The sequence below is a fragment of the Ursus americanus genome, chromosome 11 (assembly GCF_024610735.1).
Source record: "Ursus americanus isolate L20-20 chromosome 11, mUrsAme1.1.p, whole genome shotgun sequence".
Taxonomy (NCBI): Eukaryota; Metazoa; Chordata; class Mammalia; order Carnivora; family Ursidae; genus Ursus; species Ursus americanus.
In genome coordinates this window covers 15,268,552-15,289,812 of record NC_142137.1, presented here as the reverse complement: position 1 = coordinate 15,289,812, position 21,261 = coordinate 15,268,552, and positions in this window count along the sequence as shown.

The following is a 21,261-nucleotide window of genomic DNA, read 5'->3' as shown; positions in this document are numbered from 1 at the left end:
AAAATGCAGAAAAAGAACAAAAAAGAAAAATTAACAAACGTGTATTTATGGGATCAAGCAAAATAAGAGGTAGTAGTTCTAGTCACAAGGGTAAAAACGAATTAAGGAAAATTACCAATCCATTTCATCTTTTGACTCAATAATTCAACATAAGCCCTTATTTTCCCTAATAAAAATAGAGCTGAAAAATTTCTCTTATAGATCAGCAATAAGATTCTCAGTATAATTATCAGTGTAAGAATGGCTAAGGCAAGGAGAGGAGCTTTTACTAGTAACAGTCAGTCAGTCTAGTGTGACAGACAGACAGCCTTGGGACACAGCCCTGGTGCTATGACAACTGACATTTAAAACAACTTCCTCAAATACCAGCAAAGAAGCAAATAGAAATTTTACCTTATTTCTCTTACCTCAGAATTTTGACTGTCAAAAATGAGATAAAAAAGGAAAAATATCACCAGAAAACTTAATTGTTTTAGAAATTTAGAATTTCTAAATTTATAAATTTTAGTTTCTAGAAAGAAAAGAAGAAACTTTAGTTTCAATGACATTCAGTCGTCTGATTTTATACTTGAGAATAGATCATTTAAATATATATTATAATATTCCATGAGCTCTGGATTGTGTGTGTGTGGGTAGTTGGGTGTATTGCTGGTTAAATCCATCATCTATCACTTTTGCTAGAATAAACTTTTGATAGATTTAGTCTGAGGAACATCATTGATATCAGTTTCTTAACAGTAGGGGCCAAAATATGACTGCATAACATTAGATTGTATCCCAGTGGAAAAGAACTAAGAGAGTTTCTGAAGCAGAGTAGGGAGGCTTGCAGCACTCTGTTATAATTAATGCTTTTCCTGGTCTTTGGATAAAGAGGCATTTATTGCCCTCTGCTCTAAGCTGACATCTTCTATGATAAATTCGCTTTGAACTGTAAAACAAAGAGATTTTTCAAAGTACAGACTATAAAGAGACGATAGTTTCTAAGAGGGTGACCAGTATGTTGAGAAAAATATTTCCATTCATCATGTAGGTTTATATTTTACCCTATAAGATTAGGAAAGAGAAAGTTACTCTTCTTATGCAAGGATCAGTGAAATAAATCTCAGTAACGAATGCAAAGTTGAATTTTTTAATTCTAAATTAATCAATATTGATAATAAAAAAGTAGCTCAAAATCAATATTGATCAAACATTTAAAGTAATTTAAAACCATAGTAACATCAATACCATCATATGGATATTGCCAGAATCATATGAGGCCTGGTGGACCAGGTGACAGAGGGGGATCAGGAAATCCATGAGGCATTTGTAAGAGATTGTGTCCCAATAGGAGCCAGTCCCACGTATTATGGGGTTCCTCAATCTGACAGCTTTATCTGGTCAGTTCCAGTGTTTCTACCTGGCAGTACCTGAAGAGATTCTTTTAACTTGGAACTTTTAGAGGGTCCCTGAGTCCACAATATGGCATGGAGTATGTAGAGTTCACCAAAAGTTAAATGAAATTTCAAACACCAGTGTTGTCAAGGCTTAGCTCGAAAACCTTTTCCTATTGATGTACCCATAGTGGTATGAGGCATAAAAATCCGAAATCATGGAAATGTAGGGAAGATAGAGAAGCCAGGTAGAGAATCACATACAGTATTTGAAACCTAGGGTATGAATGTGTGGAAAGGAGCCAAGACTGGATGCCAGCAGTGAATGTTTAGCAGAGAGCTGAGCCAGAGCAGAGCTGAAGATTTTGCCAAAACACAAACGTGGAAAGCAGGTGAGATGGCAGGAGGTGGAGACACTGGGTCATCTAAGTTAATTAAGTAAACTGCATCTCTCCCAGCCTGGGGCTGTTTATAATAGGCTGGCTGGCTGTGTGGCACGGGGAAGTGCTGACTAGTACCTGAATAATAGAATACTGCCGAGATTATAAATAGGACTGAGTCCAGTAGTGCCTCTGAGGCAATTCTTTCTGCATTTCTCTTCTGGTTTACCTTGTTCTCTGCCAGTGCGTCTTCTTCGAAGGTCCATGGTGCTATGGTCATCTGGTTGCTTCCTGATGTCTGCACAAACTGATATATATGTGTGTGTGTGTGTGTGTGTGTGTGTGTGTTAGTCCTGTCAATAGGTGTCTTGTGGGAACAATAGCGTTCTAGTTCAGCGAAGGCATAAAAACAGGGAGACGCTGGGGTACCTGGGTGGCTCGGTCAGTTAAGTGTCCAACTCTTGATTTCGGCCCAGGTCATGATCTCAGGGTCCTGCGATTGAGCCCACATTGGGCTCCGTGCTCAGCATGGAGTCTGCTTGAGATTCTCTTCCTCTGCTTCTGCCCCTCCCCCCACTTGTGCACTCTCTCTCTCTCTCTCTCTCAATAAATAAACAAAATCTTAAAAAAAAACAAATGGGGAGACCCTGAAAGGTGAATGATATGAGCAGCACCAAGGCAAACTCTCTGTTCCTTAGTTTTCTTCAGGACACCGCTGTTCAATAGTCCTTCAAATCATATGACAGAGTATGAAAAATGTATCAAAGATGAGTTATAATCCAGAAGTGTTTTGCATTCCTGGGAGTTGCAAGTTCATAATTTTGGGGTAAGAACTTGTAATTTTATTCACTTAGTATGTATATTAAGAGCAAGGGAAGGAGAAAGGAAAGGAGAGAGGGAGGAGAAAGATGGAAAGGAGGGAAGGAAGGAAGAAAGATGACTTCAGAGATAACAATGACAGAAAACCCCAGCCAAGGTGGGGTGTCAGATGAGACTTTCACAAAGGGGTAACACCTGAGCGGAGTCCTGACAGCTGAGTGGGAGTTATCCAGGGAGGTAAGGTGTGGGTGGGTAGAGATTTGTGGAGAGTGCTTTCCAAGCCAAGGGAAAAGCCTGAAAATGAGAGGGTGGGGCATAAGACAGGAACTGCAAGTAATTAGATATGCTGCAATTGAGAGGAGGGTGTTGGTGAGGGATGATGTTGGAGGCATAGGAAAGAGAGGCCACGTGAGGGGCTTTTGCTGTGCTGGGGGGTTTGGACTTGATCCTCTTGACCATGGACAGTCCAGAAGGATTTGACGTGGTACAGTGTCGTGATCTGACATGTGTCTAGAGAGTCATTCTGATGGCAATGTGAAGTGTTGGTTGGAGGTGAGGCTGAGAGAGGAAGGCCAGGTAGAAGGCAATGGCAGGAGTCTAGGGGACACTTGATGGTGACCAAGACTGTGGTAGTGAGGGTGCAACTCAATAGAAGTGGGTGAATTGGAGGGATATTAAGGAAGCAGAATCAGCTTTTTGACTGCTCTGGTTATTTCTTTCTAAAAAATATTTTAATTTTAAAATTTTTTTAGTTTTATTGAGGTATAATTGACAAAATGATAAGTTATTTATATTATTTTATTTTTTAGGATTTACTTATTTATTTGAGAGAGAGAGAGCACATGAGTCAGGGGAGAGGGAGAATCTTCAAGCAGACATCGCACTGAGTGTGGAGTCCAACGTGGGGTTTATCTCACGACCCATGAGATCATGACCTGAGCAGAAACCAAGAGTCGGATGCTTAACCAACTGAGCCACCCAGGCGCCTAAATTGTAAGCTATTTAAAGTGTACAACTTTATGACTTGATACACATATACATTGTGAAAAGATCTCCCCTGTGGAGTTAATGAATTAATTAACATATCCATCACCTTACATATTTACTTTTGTTTTTGGTGAAAACATTTAAGTTCTACTCTCTCAGCAAATTTTAGTTATGTAAGGTAGTGTTATCACCATGTTGTATGTTAGATCCTCAGACCTTATTCATTTTATAACTGAGATTTGTACCCTTTTACCAACCTCTCCCTATTCCTCTCCCACCTCCCAACCCCCTGGCAAGCACTTTTCTCCTCTCTGTTTCTATGAGTTTGACTTTTTATTTATTTATTTTTTAAAGATTCCACGTGTGATACCATGTAGTGTTTCCTGTCTCTGTCTGGTTTATTTCACTTCACATAATAATCTTCAGATTCATCCACGTTATAGCAAGTGGCAGGATTTTCTTATTTTTTAAGATTTAATAATATTCTGCTATCTTTATATCACATTATCTTATCTATTTATCTGTTGATGGTTCCTTAGGTTGTTACTATATTTTGGTTATTGTGAATAATGCTGCAATGAACAGGAGAGTACTGCTATCTCTTCAAGATAATGGTTTCATTTCCTTTGGGTATATAACCAGAAGTGGGATTGCTAGATCATACGGTAGTTCTGTATTTAATTTTTTTGAGGAACCTCCATACTGTTTTCCACAGTGACTGTACCAATTTACATTCCCAAGAGCAGTGCACGTAGGTTCTCTTTTCTCCACAACCTTTCCAGTGCTTGTCAGCTCTTGTCTGTTTGGTAATAGCCATTCTCATCGGTGTGAGGTGATATCTCATTGTGCTTTTGATTTGCATTCTCTGATGATTAGTGATGCTAAGCACATTTTCATGTACCTGTTGGCCATTTGTATGTCTTATTTCTTATCTATTTGCTACTGCTTAGGTCTGTGCAATGCTGAAGAAAATAGGAATGTGACTTTCTCTGCTTTCTTCTCAATATGAACATCTCTGCTAGTGTCTTCTGCCAAAGGTCTCCTATAGAATAATGCCTTTTGTGACGACCTGGGTGGGATTTCATATACTTGCCTGAATTTGGTGGCAAAAATATCTTTCACATACAGTGTTCAATAGAAGGATTCCATTATTTAGATAATTTTGTTTGGCAATACTTGCTACCTCACACTCTGGTTACTACAGTGGGTTTCAGGGTTTTTGCCTGCGGCATTATGGAGGTCCTTCTGGTTGTCTGTTTCATGCTCAGTCATGCTGAAAAATATCCTCCAGGAATCTGAGCTAGTATCTCTGATGACACTTCACCCACAAGATCAGTGATTAGCAAACATTTGGGTTCATCAGCATCCCCTGGGGAAACTTGTTAAATAAAAGATCCCTGGGCCCTACCTTCGAGTACTCCAATTCAGTACGCGTGGGATGGGGCCCAGAATCTCCATCTTTAGTAAGTGCCCTTAGGTGATTCTGAAACAAATGGTCAGACAGTTACATTACCCACTCCCTGCAGAAATCCGCTTTTCTATAATTTGATTGTTTATATGTTACCTGATTTCTGAAGTAGAACTTGAAATAAGTGTATTACAATAAATGATGAATAAAAAACATGATTTTTGTATTATGTTCATTTCGCTATTTATTTTGGAAGCTCTAGTCAGTTTAAAATAATGAAGGTATGGAGCTCGTTAGATGAGTGGTAAGGTATTCAGGATGTTAAAAGTGGCTTTGCATGACATTTAGAAATTAGAATTTCCTGACGATAGGGCAAGGAGCAGTTGTACCTCGCGGTGGGACTTACAAAATATGCATGTGTTAGAGGTGGAGGTGCGTTCCGGAGCTGTGAGCCCTGGTGTGTGCTCTGTGGTCTGGGGCGGCATTAGCATCACCGCGAGGCTATTAGAAATGCAAATTCTCAGCCCCACCCTGACCTACTCCATCAGATCTCTGGGGGCTTGGGGGTTTCTGTGTTCTAACGAGCTCTCCAGGTGATTCTGATACACAACGGAAGTTGAGAACAACTGGTCTAGTGCACTTCTGTCTCTCCATGCAGACTCTATGTTTGGGTTTTTAAAGTTTAGTAGTGTGTCTCAAATTGTGGAGATATGGCCTGTCTTACTTCTCTAGAATAAATCCACATCTTAGAGTGTATTTAATTAGGAGTTGGTTCACCCTAAAGGGACAGCAAAACAAAGCAACAGTGGGTTTAAAAGGTAGAAGTTGCTCTCTCTCTTAAAGTGCAAGTTAGAAAGAGCGATCCAGGACTGGTTTGACCCTCCACAATATTAGAGTCCCAGGCTCCTTTTACTTTAGTCCTCAGCCTTGCAAGAATTGCATTCCCAAGTCCACCCACGGACATCTGTCCCAGTCCGCAGAAAGGGGAAGGGAGAGGATGGGCACTTCACAGGACACACACATACCACTGCCCCTTACATTCCACTGGCCGGGGCCAAGCCATTGGTCCTCTTAGGCTTTGCAGAAAGTGGGGATGTGGAGTCTTGATTCTAGAAGGTGATGTGTCTGATTAGGGAACAGAAGGCAAGCGGAGGACAAAGCAGAATCTGACACCCCACAACCACAACCCCCCCCCCCCAAGATGGGATGTATGCGACATTCCTCAGGCACTCCTGGCTGCCCTAAAGCTAAGGAAAGGAAAGACAAATAGTTAATTTATGGAGATCACGATCCTGCAGGACCAGAGTCTCCCTCAGTTTACAAATGTTTTAGCAATCTATAAGAACAAAGCATTTCTATCAATAACCTAGCTTCCAGAAGGAAATGTAAATGTAAATACAATTAAATGTCCTTATAATCTGCAGCCCATTGACAAATACATGAACTGGGTAGAGTATAATGTTCCTCCAGGACGTTCCCAGCTATCTTCATGTTAATGCCTTGCTAGAGGGAAAAACAACCTTAACTTGACAGTGTCAAGGCCTCGGGTATCCCATGAGTCTTTAGCATAAGAAAGTTCTTTTGAAACCTCCCTTGTCCTTACCTCCCCCAGCCCCACAGTATATAATCAGCCACCCCTCACAACCCCAGTGCAGCGGCTCTTTCTGCCCACGGGTCCCGTCCTTCTGCTTTAATAAACCACCATTTTTTGCGCCAAAGATGTCTCAAGAATTCTTTCTTGGTCATTGGCTCCAGACTCCACCCCACTGAACCTCACTTATATTCCAAAACCTCATCATGTCCAGCTGAAATTCAAGAGTTTTATTATTTGAGGACGATGAGGAAAAGAGAAATAGGGTGAGGAGTATAGTTGTTTCTGTCACACTGGGAGTGTATACTTACCCCGGGCGTGTACATTTCTGGTATGTTCCTTTTCTTCTTTTTTTTTAAAAAAACTTTACTTCTCTTATATGTGGTTATTTATTCATGCTTTCCATCTTTCCACTTCAGATTTTAATCTGTTTCTTTAGTCATTCTCAATGACTTGGGGAAAAGGATGCCGAATCCTACAGAAGTTATTATGATGAAATGATTTTTATTGTATCTATCTATCTATCTTTGAATCTGTCTGAATGTGTACATAATGTTTCCATGACAAACTTTTGCTTCTGTTAAATATTGTTATTTACCAATTTGTTATGTATGTGACTGTATAAGGAAATTTCTATTTTTTAAAGTAATGCTTCTAATGGCCCACTTTCTCAGAATTTATAAGTTATGCCATGTCAGAGAATGATTCCCGAACCTTTAGGGAAATATCAAATTTACATGATAATATCAATGACTTATTTTAGGCCACTTTAAATAATTCACTCCTCATTTTTTTCCAACTTAATATTTCCTGACATTTGAACCAGACAATGGCTGAATACAAATGTTTTATGTGCTCTTTAGTGGAGACGCCTACTGTAAAATGGTTATTGAAAAGCCTATGAATCATCCCTTCTCTAAAATATTCAGTTCTTTAAGCTGATTGCTATTAGCTGTTCATATTATTTTAATTAGAAGAAAACATGGCTGCTGAAAATCAGCCGAAGGTTCTATAAATAAAAGTATCCATCCTGCAGAGTCAAATTTTAATTAACCTTTTAGTATGCCAACCTTTCCACTAGCATTTTTCAGGGCTTGCAGCCATTCATTTTGTTCAAAAGCCATATGGGCTATTTTTCATCTGTATATAATCCAAACCTATGAGAGAGGGTTCCTGGAATACAAACGCACTGTTCATCAGCTGTCACTTAAATACCTTTATGTAAATGAAAAGACACACAAATGCAACACAGCGCGGTGTGGTGCAGGGGGAAATACGCAAGGTGGAATAAAATAACGATCTCTTCCTTTTCCCATTTATCTCCTCATTTTAGCCACAATTGGCGTCCTGACCTGCTCTGGGCAGGTTAGGTTTCTTAACGATAGACTACTTACTGGTGATTAAAGCAACACCAGGCTGTAATTACTGGGAATCAGTCCACTTTTCACTTCTAGTCAGTATCCACATGAAAGGTGTTTTCATAAGCTATTTGTTGGAAATCCATAGATGACATAAATAAGCATTTTTCTGCTGACTGATTTTGTATGTTGCTGTGACTGTGACTGTGGAAGAAATGCCAGATCAAAGTACAAAGGTGGCTGGACCTTAATTCACTTCAGTCCCTGGTTACCAGAAACATTAGTTTTTAGGAAGATGTTTCTAATTGTTATGCAGTCAACGAAAGCCATCAAACACAACCATAGCAACCACTGTCAGAACCTGACCTTAATAAGCAAAGAGGACTGATATTAATTCAGTTTCTATGGTTATAGTCAAAGTAAATGTGATATTTTTCTTTTCAAAATTTACAACTCTCTGTGATTATTATAGTAATCGAACATCAACTATATCAAGTTTATTAAACTTACAAAAGAACCCAACGATAAAGCAATGCAGTCTGCAAATAGTACCTTAGATCTGTGCTGGTGATTTGGCGAATCCGGTTTTGAGTAGAAGACACAAGGCTGACCACTGAATGCTTAAAACTCCTCATTGCTATGATCCTGCACTTTCTGGACACTTCTATTTCTCTGACCACTGTTTTTCTGCCGTTTGCTTATATCTCTTTTTGAAACTCAGTTCCTTACAGGTAAATGCTTTATAATCTATACCTATACCAACATATAAATGTTAGCTCTTGGGCAGGACAGAAAATTAGACAATCAGGGCAAAATGGTTAAAATCAAGGGTTCAATGAGTATAGAACCCCATGGTTAAGACACAGGGAGAGTCTAGGGTGAACCAAAGGAGACAGAAAAGGATAGATGTGGATCTGGAATGGGCCAGCCCTGCAGCCGGGGTGGTAGGCAGCTCTGACACAGCTCCCAACACTCTCTCTCCTCCACCCTCTGCAAATACTTGCCCTCCCCTTTACTCTAAGCATGCTTGGTAGGTAATCTCTGAAACGGTCTCCAGTGATCCTCACCTCTGGGTATTTAATCCTTGGGTAATCCCTTCTCCTGGAATAGGTCTAGTGACATGCATCTGATGAGACGAACACAGCAGAATTAATTGGCTATTACGTCTGCGATTTGATTACAAAAGAGTGAATTCCAGTTTACTAGAACTCTCTTGCTTTATAGTTTGTTTCACTTTCACGCAGCAAGCTGCAAGTTTGTGAGATGCTCTCTGGAGAGGTACACGGGGCAAGAACCAAGGGAGGCCTTCTGGCCAACAGCTCATGAGGAACCAAGGTCTCAGTCCAGCAGCTATGAAGAATTGAATCTTTATTTATTTATTTATTTTTTTAAAGATTTTATTTATTTATTCAACAGAGAGAGACAGCCAGCGAGAGAGGGAACACAAGCAGGGGGAGTGGGAGAGGAAGAAGCAGGCTCATAGCGGAAGAGCCTGATGTGGGACTCGATCCCGTAACGCCGGGATCACGCCCTGAGCCGAAGGCAGACGATTAACCGCTGTGCCACCCAGGCGCCCCAAGAATTGAATCTTTAAAGAAGATCCTTTCCAGTTGAGTTAAGCCCTGGGAGTTAAGCCATGCCTAGACTCCTGACCCACAGAAACTGTGAGATAATTGCTATTGTTATTTTAAGCCCCCAAGTTTGGAATAATTTGTTATACCACCTTGTTAAATACTGTAGCCAGATTCTGAAAGCTATACAATCTGGCCACATAGAAGGGGAAAGGGTTGCAGAGTGTAAGGGAAGGGTCCCCTCAGCATACAGACAGGGATCAACGTTCAGAGGTCAGGAAGAGTGGAAGGGAAAGAGGGTGAGGGAGAGAAAAAGAAGAAGCCTGAAACATACTTTCCCTTAAATAAAGGTCAATGTTTAAACTGGAAATGGGACAAGGGCAAAATGAACATCATCTACAAACAAGATGGAAGAGTTGGTTGCGTCCAGTACAACCAGAGAAAAACTGGACTTTCAAAGTGGAGCATGTCGCAAGATCCCCCGCTCGTCACAGGTTACTACAGACCCAAGGAACGATAATTAGAGAAGAATAATCCATTATATTCATGATAGATCTCTCCACAGGATCCTTGGTTTAACAACTTGCAAATATTTGTACTGTTGCAGGACAAACAGAACTCAGACTTTCGAATCACTAATTCTATACCTCATAGTTCTTGCCCTACCAGGTTTTATATTTTATATTTGACTGTAGAGTTGTAGTTTCCTCTGATTCATGCAGATGTTACAGGATGATGTGAGTGGGTGTGTGTATAATATAATCTGAAGAAAGTACACTGTGATATGCTCCTGAAGCCCCTTCCTGCAGCTGTCCCACTGAGATGTCTCTCTCTTCACAAAGCTGGGTGTTTGCAGTATATGTCACTCAGGAAAAAAAACGTGTATTTGCAGACGTTTGCAGTTTAGCTGATGATCGCAAAGAGCTTTCTGTACTCGTCATCCAACTTGGGGTCCAGAGAATTCTCACAGTTCCGTCAGGGACGGTTGAGAGAACCATTTCAGGAATATGGTGAGTGATAATCTTCGATCTCAGATATAAAAATTCCCGTTAGGTCTTTCGAACTGGAAGTTCTTCCAGGAAGACTTCTTTAGGAGTTCGTATCTGCTTCCAGTGAATGGGTAGCTTGGTCAAAATGACCGGGAGGCTCTCAGCACACCCTACTTCCTGTATCTCTTGGATTTCCCAAAAAAGACTTGGCTCCGGTGTGGGTGGAAATGACACCTATAATCAGGATCCGAGTCTCTTCTATCCTTCGGCGCAGCTACTGATTTGTGCCTCCTGAAGAGATAGAGATGGCCGACATGGTCCTACAGATGCTCCACTGGGCCTACCCATGGGTTAGAGCTGAACCATACTGAGTGTTACAGGCTCTAAGTGTGGGCATTTTCTCCATGTTTATTCTAGTTGCTTGTAAATAGGTACAGCCAATACGTAGACTGCATTCTCTTCATATTCTTCTCGAGATGAACTCACCAGCTTTGCCAGCCTTGTGACCCACTTCAGGTGCAGGTTTCTGCTGCCCAGGAACCACAACTTGTTCCTGATACCTAAGTCATGGTGCCTAGGGGACACTTTCTGACAACTCACTGTCATTTAAAAAATCTCTCTTGATTTGCTCATCTCTTAGGACTTGGCTTCCATGGGAAGATGGGAATGGGCATTTTCTTCAGGCACGTCATAGACCCAGACTCCAACTACGGACATATGAAGATATGTTTATGAAACGACTTTTGAGTATCAACTTCTTTTTTTTTAAGATTTTATTTATTTATTTATTTATTTGAGAGAGAGTGAAAGCTAGAGAGATCACAGAGGGAGAGGGAGAAACAGACTCGCCACTGAGCAGGGAGCCCGATGCAGGGCTTGATCCCAGGACCCCGGGATCATGTCCTGAGCCGAAGGCAGAGGCTTAACCAACTGAGCCACCCAGGCGCCCCTTGGGTATCAATTTCAAGCATTATATGAACTTTCTCTGATAAATAAAAATTTATCTCACTTATACTACCCCCCTTTTCCTTTTGATATAATTTTATTACTTTTCATCTTCTGTACTGGTTACCTTGTAATTTTAAATAATATGACTAAAATTTTGTCTTGATTCATCATTTATAGATAGTTCTCTTTCTCCTTTACTATCACAGATGAGCTAGTATTTAAGTTATAAGGCAACAGTTTATTTGTCAAACTCTGGCATGAATGCCTGTGCAGAATTATTTTTTTTCCATTCTGTGCTCCTTTCCAACAGTGCCTAAGAAAGGAAGGATAATTTTGTGAATCTTTGCATATATAAAAAAATCTTTATTCTACTCTAACCCTTGAATGAAAAAATTCTAGGTTGAGTATTACTTTCTTTTTGAATCATCAGGTGCTGCTGTTGAAAACCTTGATGTAATTTTGATTCTTATTCTTATCGCATATGACTTCTTTTTAAAATTATTATTATTATTATTATTAATTGTTTAGGGTTGTCTTTTTAACATGGTATTCTGAAATGTCATGACAATATGCCTTGTTTTGGATATTTAAAAAAATTAATTGTGCTGGTACATTTTGGGGTTCTTTTAATCTGGAAATGAATATTTTTTAGTTTTGGAAAAGTCTGCTTTTAAAAAATATTTTTTATCCTCATACTTCTCTTCTATGCTCTTTATGAAACTCATAGTAATTAGTCATTTGAGCTCTTGGTTTGATGTTGTTAATTCTTAGCTTTTCTCTCATATTTTTCTTCTTCTTGACATTTTGTTTACTTCCAAGCTTCTGTAGAAATTTTTGTTTCAACTATGTTATTTTAGTTCTTCCTTCTAAGTGACATCCATTTTTACTGATGCAAAAACTTCTGTCTCCCTGATACATTAATTTGCAACTTGGTTTTAATTTTGAAATGTTCTTGCATTTCATGCATTATCTCTCTCTGGATTTCTTTTCTTGATTTGTTTACTTGTCCTCTTTCTTATACTCTGGAGACTTTCTGCACATGTTTCCTGATCCTTGATGACTATTCCTATTTAACAACAAGGCCCTCAAATTTTGATTGGAAGCTCTGTGATCTCTGGTGCTTGCAATGAGTACTCCTCACTCTTGTGGAATTGGTCCGAATGATGGCCAGTCACTCTGGCCTCAAATATCCATGCAAAGATGTCAGTCTCTGGAATCTTTTAATTTCTCCAGAAAAAAATTCTCCACCCTTCTACATGGGGCCTATCCATTGGTTTCTAATCATCTGTGTAAGGTGGGGCAGAGGTCTTGGGATTAGTCTTGTTTATAGTGGTTTAGTAATTACTCTTATTCTCAATTATGTATCTCATCCTTGCTCTACTATGTGCCTCATATTCCGTTGATTTTATCTCCACTATTCAGTATTACTGGTGACTAAATCTTTATGCTTAAGCCTTTCTGTTCCTTGGGGTAAGGTATTCAGTGTTTGGAAGTGGAAGAGGGAAATTGAAGGTGCTGAACATAGACTGTCAACCTATCTTCTGTATCCCTCCTTTACCCCTGGCCCATAACCTGTTTTATTCTCTGTAATTTTCTGCCTTCCTCTGTATCAAATGTTTCCAAATCCTGTGCTTTGCTAGGTTTCTGAAGGGGGTGGTGGTGGAAAGCAGCCCATTTTTTATCAACCCCTCTGCACGCCACTACCCTGGGGTTCTATCTCCCAATATGTTTTTGCCACTGTATTAACTAAAATTTTTTCTGAGATCTCTAGTTTCTTGATCTCAGAGTAATAAACATATGTTCAATATAGTAGTCTTAACCTGAAGCTGTTGAATATAAAATAATTTATATATATATATATGGATCCATTTATTGAGAATTTATTATATGCCAGTCATTATACTAAGCACTTTATATGTTATTTCACTTAATATTTCTAATTTTCATTTTACGTATGAGGAAACTGGGGATCAGAGAGATAATAAACAATAATATAATTATAGGATGTCCAATACAAATTTTTATTCCAATGAAAATTAGCTGCTTCACTTTAAAAATTTTTAAGCAACAATAAGAAAATTCAGTGAGTGGAGTGTCTTTCATCCACAAGGTACTAGTCCTAGCTAATGACAAGACTATGAGTATGTATTCTGATGATAAGTTTATATGCTAGGCATTTTATGTTGAATGACAGGAAATGTCACTTCCAATAAATATTGCAAATTTGGAAAAGAATGGATAGTTTATTACTGTGGATTTTTTTCAAAGAGTTACTGAGGGCATATCTGAAAGATATGTATCCTTTCCAGTGTACATATCACCTCCAAGGGTTGAATTCTAATCAGCGTTCATTAGTGAATAAAAACTATGCTGTACCTTATGACATAAAGTCTATGGACTACAAGATACAAATGAATAGAAGAAATGTTCTGGTGAGGATAAGGGTGCGAATGTCCTGGGATCCCACTCCCAGCAAACTCAGTCCTTTTATTTTTTTTCTCAAGCAAAAAGAATCTTGATCTCACTAAACAGAATGCTTGAACCTCACACCGTTAACGATAGACAGTGCTCAAACTGCTGTGTGCATTTCCAGTCTTCAGCATAGCTGTAGGCTTACAAATATCCAGCTACTTTAGAAAAAGTTTTCTTTATCATTGATAAAAAATGCATCAAAACTCTTTCACCAACAATGAAAGATTTTTTTCCTAAGGCAGGAGAATAATTAGCCAGATTCTTGCTTCTTTAGTCCTATTCCTGCAATCAATCAAAATAGAACCTGACTTGAGATGAAGGCATGTATTACCTTCAGGGTCTTTTCCCAGTCAGGCAAAAGCTTTCTTCCATCCTAAGTCTAGGAACTATCCTCCAAAGAGCCTGGAGCTAGAAACACTGAAATTTTGTACTATTATTTTTTACTCACTAATCTCCTGTGTAACAGCTTTTTGGGGGTGTGGTGGTGGAAGAGTGAGTTCCAGACTTTTATTTATTTGTAACTTTTTATTTTGATATACTTTCAAACTTACAGAAACATTTCGGGAATAGTACAAGGAACTAGAAATACCCACATAAATGATACCCAAATTAAATTATTTTCATTTTGTCCCATTTGCTTCCTCTTTGTATACTTGCATATTATTCTTTTTTTTCCCCTGAATCTTATGAAAGAGATCACACGTTTCACCCCTAAATAATTGATTGTGTGTTTCTTTTCTTTTTTTAAAAGATTTTATTTATTTATTTGACAGAGATAGAGACAGCCAGCGAGAGAGGGAACACAAACAGGGGGAGTGGGAGAGGAAGAAGCAGGCTCCTAGTGGAGGAGCCTGATGTGGGGCTCGATCCCATAACGCCGGGATCACGCCCTGAGCCAAAGGCAGACGCTTAACTGCTGTGCCACCCAGGCACCCCTCATTGTGTGTTTCTTAAGAGCATGTTCTTTTGCTTACCTATTGACAACATAGTTATCAAAATGAGGTCATTTCCTTATTTTTTCCCTATTCAAAACCCAAACCAGGAACATGGATTGCATTTATTTTTTATGTTGCTTTGTTATCTTTTAATTTGGAACAGATCATCAGCCATACTTAATGTTTCTGGTCTTAACGTTTTGAAGGGTTATAGATTATTTCATAGAATATTCTTCAATTTGAGTTTATATGCTATTTCATCATTATTAGTTTCAGGTTATGCATTTTTATCTGGAATTTCACGGAAGTGTTATTTTAGCTCTCAGTGAATCATATCTAGGCATATGATTCAAACTACATTAATATTAGTGATATTAGCTTTGATCACTTGGGTAAAGTGATGTCTACCAGGTTCCTCCATGGTAAAGTCACTATTTTCCCTTCCTAATTAATAGCTTGTGGAGAGACTATATAAATATCCTGTTCATCAACCTGTTCATCAAACTTTTATCTACTAGATTTGATGTCTGCTCATGGTTTTCTTTTTTCTTTTTTTTTTTTAAAGACTTTATTTATTTATTCGACAGAGATAGAGACAGCCAGCAAGAGAGGGAACACAAGCAGGGGGAGTGAGAGGAAGAAGCAGGCTCATAGCAGAGGAGCCTGATGTGGGGCTCGATCCCATAACGCTGGGATTATGCCCCGAGCCGAAGGCAGACGCTTAACCGCTGTGCCACCCAGGCGCCCCCGCTCATGGTTTTCTAACTCCGTCATTCTTTCTTCATGTATTGGTCTGCCTTCTACTATAACAAGTGCATTTTCCTTTTCTTTTTTTTTTTTTTGCATTTATTTTTTTAATCCATCTGTGTATTTATGTCCATATGGAGTCATGGATTCGTATTTTACTCACTCACTAGGTTATAATCCGTTACTATCAGTATTTATTTTGGTGGTCAAATTGTCCCAGATTGGGCCAGTGGGAGTCTTTTTGAGCTGACTCCTGTGTTCATTTGATATATTCCCTTAGTCTTTACTTCCTTACTTTCTGTCACAACAAGAGGTTCCCGACTTATCTTGTACTTTGCATATCTTGGCACTGGTATCATCTATTTCTCCTAGGAATCCTGGTTCCATTTAGTAGAGAATAAATTTGGAAACTAAGACCTGGAAAGTAGGCATGCCATTGCTACTGGTGTCTATGCTCCAATGCCTTCTCGGTGGTTAGAAAACATACGTGTGTGTGTGTGTGTGTGTGTGTGTGTGTGTGTGTGTGTTTGTGCATAAGTGAGAAAACTTCCTCCAGTTATCTTCAATATATTTATTTGCTTGCTGAAGCCTAGAATACACAAAAAAGCTGCGAAGCAAACCTACTAATTAGAGTTTAATATTTGCTAAGTTTTCTTTTTGAGGTAAAATTCATATAAATTGAAATATATAAATCATAAAGACACAATTCAATGAGGTCTGAAAAAATAATACACCTATGTAGCTACATCCATAACAATATATAGAACATATTCTTACAAAAAAAGTTCTCTAATTCCTCTTCTTTGCTAATGAACCCTCTCTAACTCCAAGAAAACCCCTCTTCTGATTTTTTCACCTTGGATTGGTTTTTGCTTTTTAAAAATTTTGCATCAATGTAATACTACTTTACATATATATATATATATATATGTATATATATATATATATACATATATATAACTCTTTTTGCCTGATTCTTTTGTGAAGCAAAATGTTTTTGAGATTCACATATTGTTACGTATATCAGTAACTCATATGTTTTATTGCTCAGTAATGTACTATTGTATAAAATGCCAGTTTATCGCTTCTTTTATTGATGGACAGTTAAGTTGCTCCCAGTGTTAGGCTATTTTGAAGAAAGCTGCTATGAACATTATGTACAAGTCTTTGTGTGCATATATGTTTTCATTTCTCCCAGTAAATATGTAGGAGTGGAATTGCTGGGTCATGTGGTAAGGATGTGTTTCATTTGACATGAAACTGCCAAACTCTTTTCTGCAGTGGTGTCATCTTTTTGCATTCTCACCACAGTGTATGAGAGTTCCAGTTCCTCTATATTCTTGTCAACATTTAATACGTTCAGCCGTTTAAATTTTGATTATTCCAGTGAATGCGTGGTGCTATCTCATTGTGGTTTTAACTTGAATTTTCTTGGTAACTTCTGATGTTAAGCACTTTTTCAAATGCTTATTATGTGTTTCCTCTGTTATTTGTTAGTTCCATTTACTAATATCACTAATGTTCTGAATGATTTTGAAAAAATCATGAATAAGTGTTGACTTTTGTAAAATACTTTCTGCAGCTATTGAGATGATTTTGTCTTATTTTCTGTTCTGTTTAAAAGGATGAATTACATTGATGGATATTTTCAAGGAACCAACTTGCAGTTTTGTTAATTAATTATTTGTTTTCTATTTTATAGTCTTTTCTTATCCTCTTTTCTTTGTTCTACTTGCTTTCATTTTCATTTGCTCATATTTTGCTGGATTCCTAACATAGACTCTTAAATATATGATTTCAAATCTTACTTATTTTATAATATAATCACTTAAAACTATAAAATTTCATCTAACCACTGCTTTACTTGCATCACACAAATATTGAAATGTTGTGTATTTATCATTATTCATCAGAAATTATGTCCAATTTTCAGTTATCAAATCTTTTACCCATTAAACAGTACCCATACCATGTTGGTAACTGTATTTATTGCTTGTGTGTAAGGCTCCTGGTATTTGCTTTCACAGTTATCAAAATAGTAACACAGAACTCGTACCTAACCCCAGAATCAGTCATCCAAAATTAACTAATGGTAATTTTGTGTGTGTTTCATATTTGAAATTGATTCTATAAATTCATTATTATGGAATGTATGCTTCCCTCTACATCAACCTCCATTATGGTAGAATTATGATTCTGTTCACATATGTGGTCCTAGGGAAATATGGTAGATAGATGCTTCTTCCTTTTTTGGCTGTCCATCTTCCAAACCCCTTTCGTATTTTAAGAAATATTCCATTCCTAAAACCTTGGTTGGATCCAGAGCCCCAGCTCCCATTATAGAAGCCAAAGGAGGACAAATTTCCTTCCCTCTACCCCTGGCATTTAAAGTATATGTGTAGGTGGTATTAACTCAGCAGATAATTCTGCTGGGGACATTGACTCCAAAGTAGTATATACAAAGATGGAGGGACAGTTTAGAGTATAATACCAGTTGCAATGTGCAACAGTGACTACAGTGGTATCCAGGGGTTTCTCCAGTAATTCCCAGTGACAAAAGCATCTGACAGTTGTGAGGGCAGTGGAGCTAATGGTGGCTTTCTGACCAGACTGGTTTTGCAGAGTGACCTCACCTGAAGCTCTTCTGCCTGTCTGCTTGGTTCCTGCCTGATTCAGGAGCCTGATATCCAGTTTTCCTAACAATTTTTAATATCCTATATCCTTCCAGTAAGACCCACTTCTGCTTAAATTAGATAGAATTGATTTTTCTTTCTTGAAATCAGGAACCCTAACAGTTATAGGACTCAAGGACAAAGGTCAGAAGGACAGTTTGTTGCCAATAAACAGAACTTCAGTAATTGAAAATCCAGTGTATCTCTCATTATTAGGTAACAATAGCACCAAATTCTCAGCTTGAAGCTATAAGTCAGGTGAATATATGTAACATAGAACGGTTTAGAATTTATTCTATTCTTAGGTATAGAATGATGAAATTTACAGATTATTGTAAATGGTGTGTGGTAGCAAATGACAAAAGGTATATCCTAATTCTTGTACACAAATCACTGTTTTTCATCAGAAATGTTAGAGATAGAGAATTATTAAAAACATAGATCATTCTTTCATAGGATGGTATAATATTACATGCCCCTTAAAAATTCTATCAGAAAATAATACTACACCTTAAGGAGATATGTATATGGCTTTATGGCAAAAACTGCTCAGCTTATGTTTTTTCTATAAAATAAACTGTGTGTGTACTTGGAATTGCATGGTCACAGTATAGCCGCTATATGGCTTTCCACTACCAGAGTGTGGCCTGGATGGATGCTAACAGTAAGAGCTAACATTTGCTTTACTACTTACATTTCTGTATAATTTAGAATTTTTTTTTTTTAGCATTAATTGCCTCTTTAGCTTTTTTTAAGGACATTAACATTAAGATACAGCGTTAGAAGGGAACACGGCATGAGCACATGACTAGAAAGATACTGGTGTCAGGCAAACAATTAGGCATAAATAACATTAAACACTGTGCTCATTTTTTTTTCTGCAATAGTGTAATTAATCTCCTAAAGTCTATTTCCCAGAAGGACACCTTTTAAACTTTTTAAAAATAACTCAGAAGTTCATGGACACATATTGGTGCCATTTCATATAGAATTGATTCAGATGTGGAATCAAGAATACAGCCTTGATGCGGAGGAGGGTGTGAGCAGGGAGGGAATCAGCATTTTTAAAAAGTTCCCCAGGTGATTCTAGCATGTAGGCAAGTTTAAGAACCTATGAGCTAACCTATGGCCTCAGGGTCTTACCTTCTACCTAAATTGCTTTTTCCCTGAAGGAATTATGGTGCCAGGGTTTTAAAACAAAGTAAAACAAAATCATCTTCCATTTTAACTGTGTAAATAAAGACTATTTTTAAGAAGCTATTTAATATTTGATTATTACAAAAACACTTTAGCCATCCTGGAAGAGAAAATAATCTGCCTAAATATTTAATTACTTAAGAATCACTGGTAGACCAAATATACTATATTTTCTCACATCATACATTCTCTAGGAGTTTTTACTTTTAAGATAAGGTTAGATGAGGAATAATGTCAGTTAATATTCCTATAGCCACTGCCTACAAGGTGAAAGCCATAAACATTGGGTCAGATGTATCTTCAGTTTGGAGCAAAATTATACTCCTTTCCACTTTCACCCAAGTCTTTAGTAATTGATTTGACCTCTGGGAGAGGTATTGGGAGTGCTTATAAGCTGTTCTCTGTTTCTTTTTAGCTTCTTGACACCTCTTCACCTTCATTGACCAAAGTCTTCTGGGTGATTCTATAGCTACTGACAATCACAGAAGACTGCCTGTGAAGTCATGTGGAGAATAAAAATACATCTCCTCCTCAACTCTGGAGGTGGATTATGGAATATATAGGCACATACACACACACAATTTTGAACATAAAAAGCATATTTTAGTAAAATATAGTAAAATAAAGGAATAAGAGTAAATAAGTGCTATAAAAGGTATAAAAAGTAATTATACTTCATACTGGTAGTGAATAAAACTGAAATAAATACATATACTTTGAATAACCTGAAAAGTTTAAGATTATACTTTTATGGTTTTTATTCAGAAGCTACCTGGAGAAAAAATCCAAATGCAAACCAAGTGCATTCCTTACCACTATGCTACTCAAGTTAGAATGCCGGTGCAGTGCCCAGTGCCCGGGGTGAGGACCGGAATCCACTGCTTTCTCCAGTGCTTTGTTTCTGACTGCTATGCCGCTAATTGCCCAATTTCCACTCCCATTTTACCATTTGATTGTAAGAGAGCTGGACTAAGTGGAAGTTATTCATTTGGCTGGACTAAGTGGGAGTTACTCATTAAGCTGTAAGTTTTGCCATTACAAACTGCATTTTCTAGCAAAATCTAAAATTTCCACAGACGACGATGTGTATTAGAATACTTTACATTTTAGGGATGCCTGGGTGACTCAGTCAGTAAAGTGTCTGACTTCAGATCAAATCAGAATCTTAGCGTCCTGGGATGGAGTCCTGCATGGGGCTCCCCGCACAGCAGGGAGTCTGCTTGCCTCTCTCTTCCTCTCCCTCTGCCCCTTCCTCTGCTCATGCTCTCTCTGGCTCTCTCTCTCAAATAATAAATTAAAAAAAAAAAAAAGAATACTTTACATTTTAGGAATGGGCTGTATGAATTCTTTTGGGAGGAACTCTCCATACTCTTTATAAGAAATCACCTCCAGGCACTTTTCACATTTCCACTCAAACAGATTCCCAAACTAAATTCAGTCACCGGGTGTTTATGTAAATACAAAATACTTTTATAATTATTTCTAAGTTTCTTTTCATCGTGAATAAATTTTATTAGTCCTAGTACGATCAGGAAGCAAATCTAATGAAAAGCTGGGGAGATGTTCCTGAAAGGTCGTCACTAAAAGAGTTCCAAGCCTTTTTCCCGGTTTTCCGAGTTTATCAGTTTGGAGGGAAAAGTTTAAAACGATTGCTTTGCCTTGTGTACAACGTCAGAGCATCAAGTGTATAGCCTGTTAAATGCAGGGTGGTACCCAGAGGAGGGGGCAAGGACACAGAAAGCGCTCCCGATTACTGAGACATTAGAAACCCCCCTTCAAATGATTCTCCCAACAAAGTGAAACTAGAGGAGGGT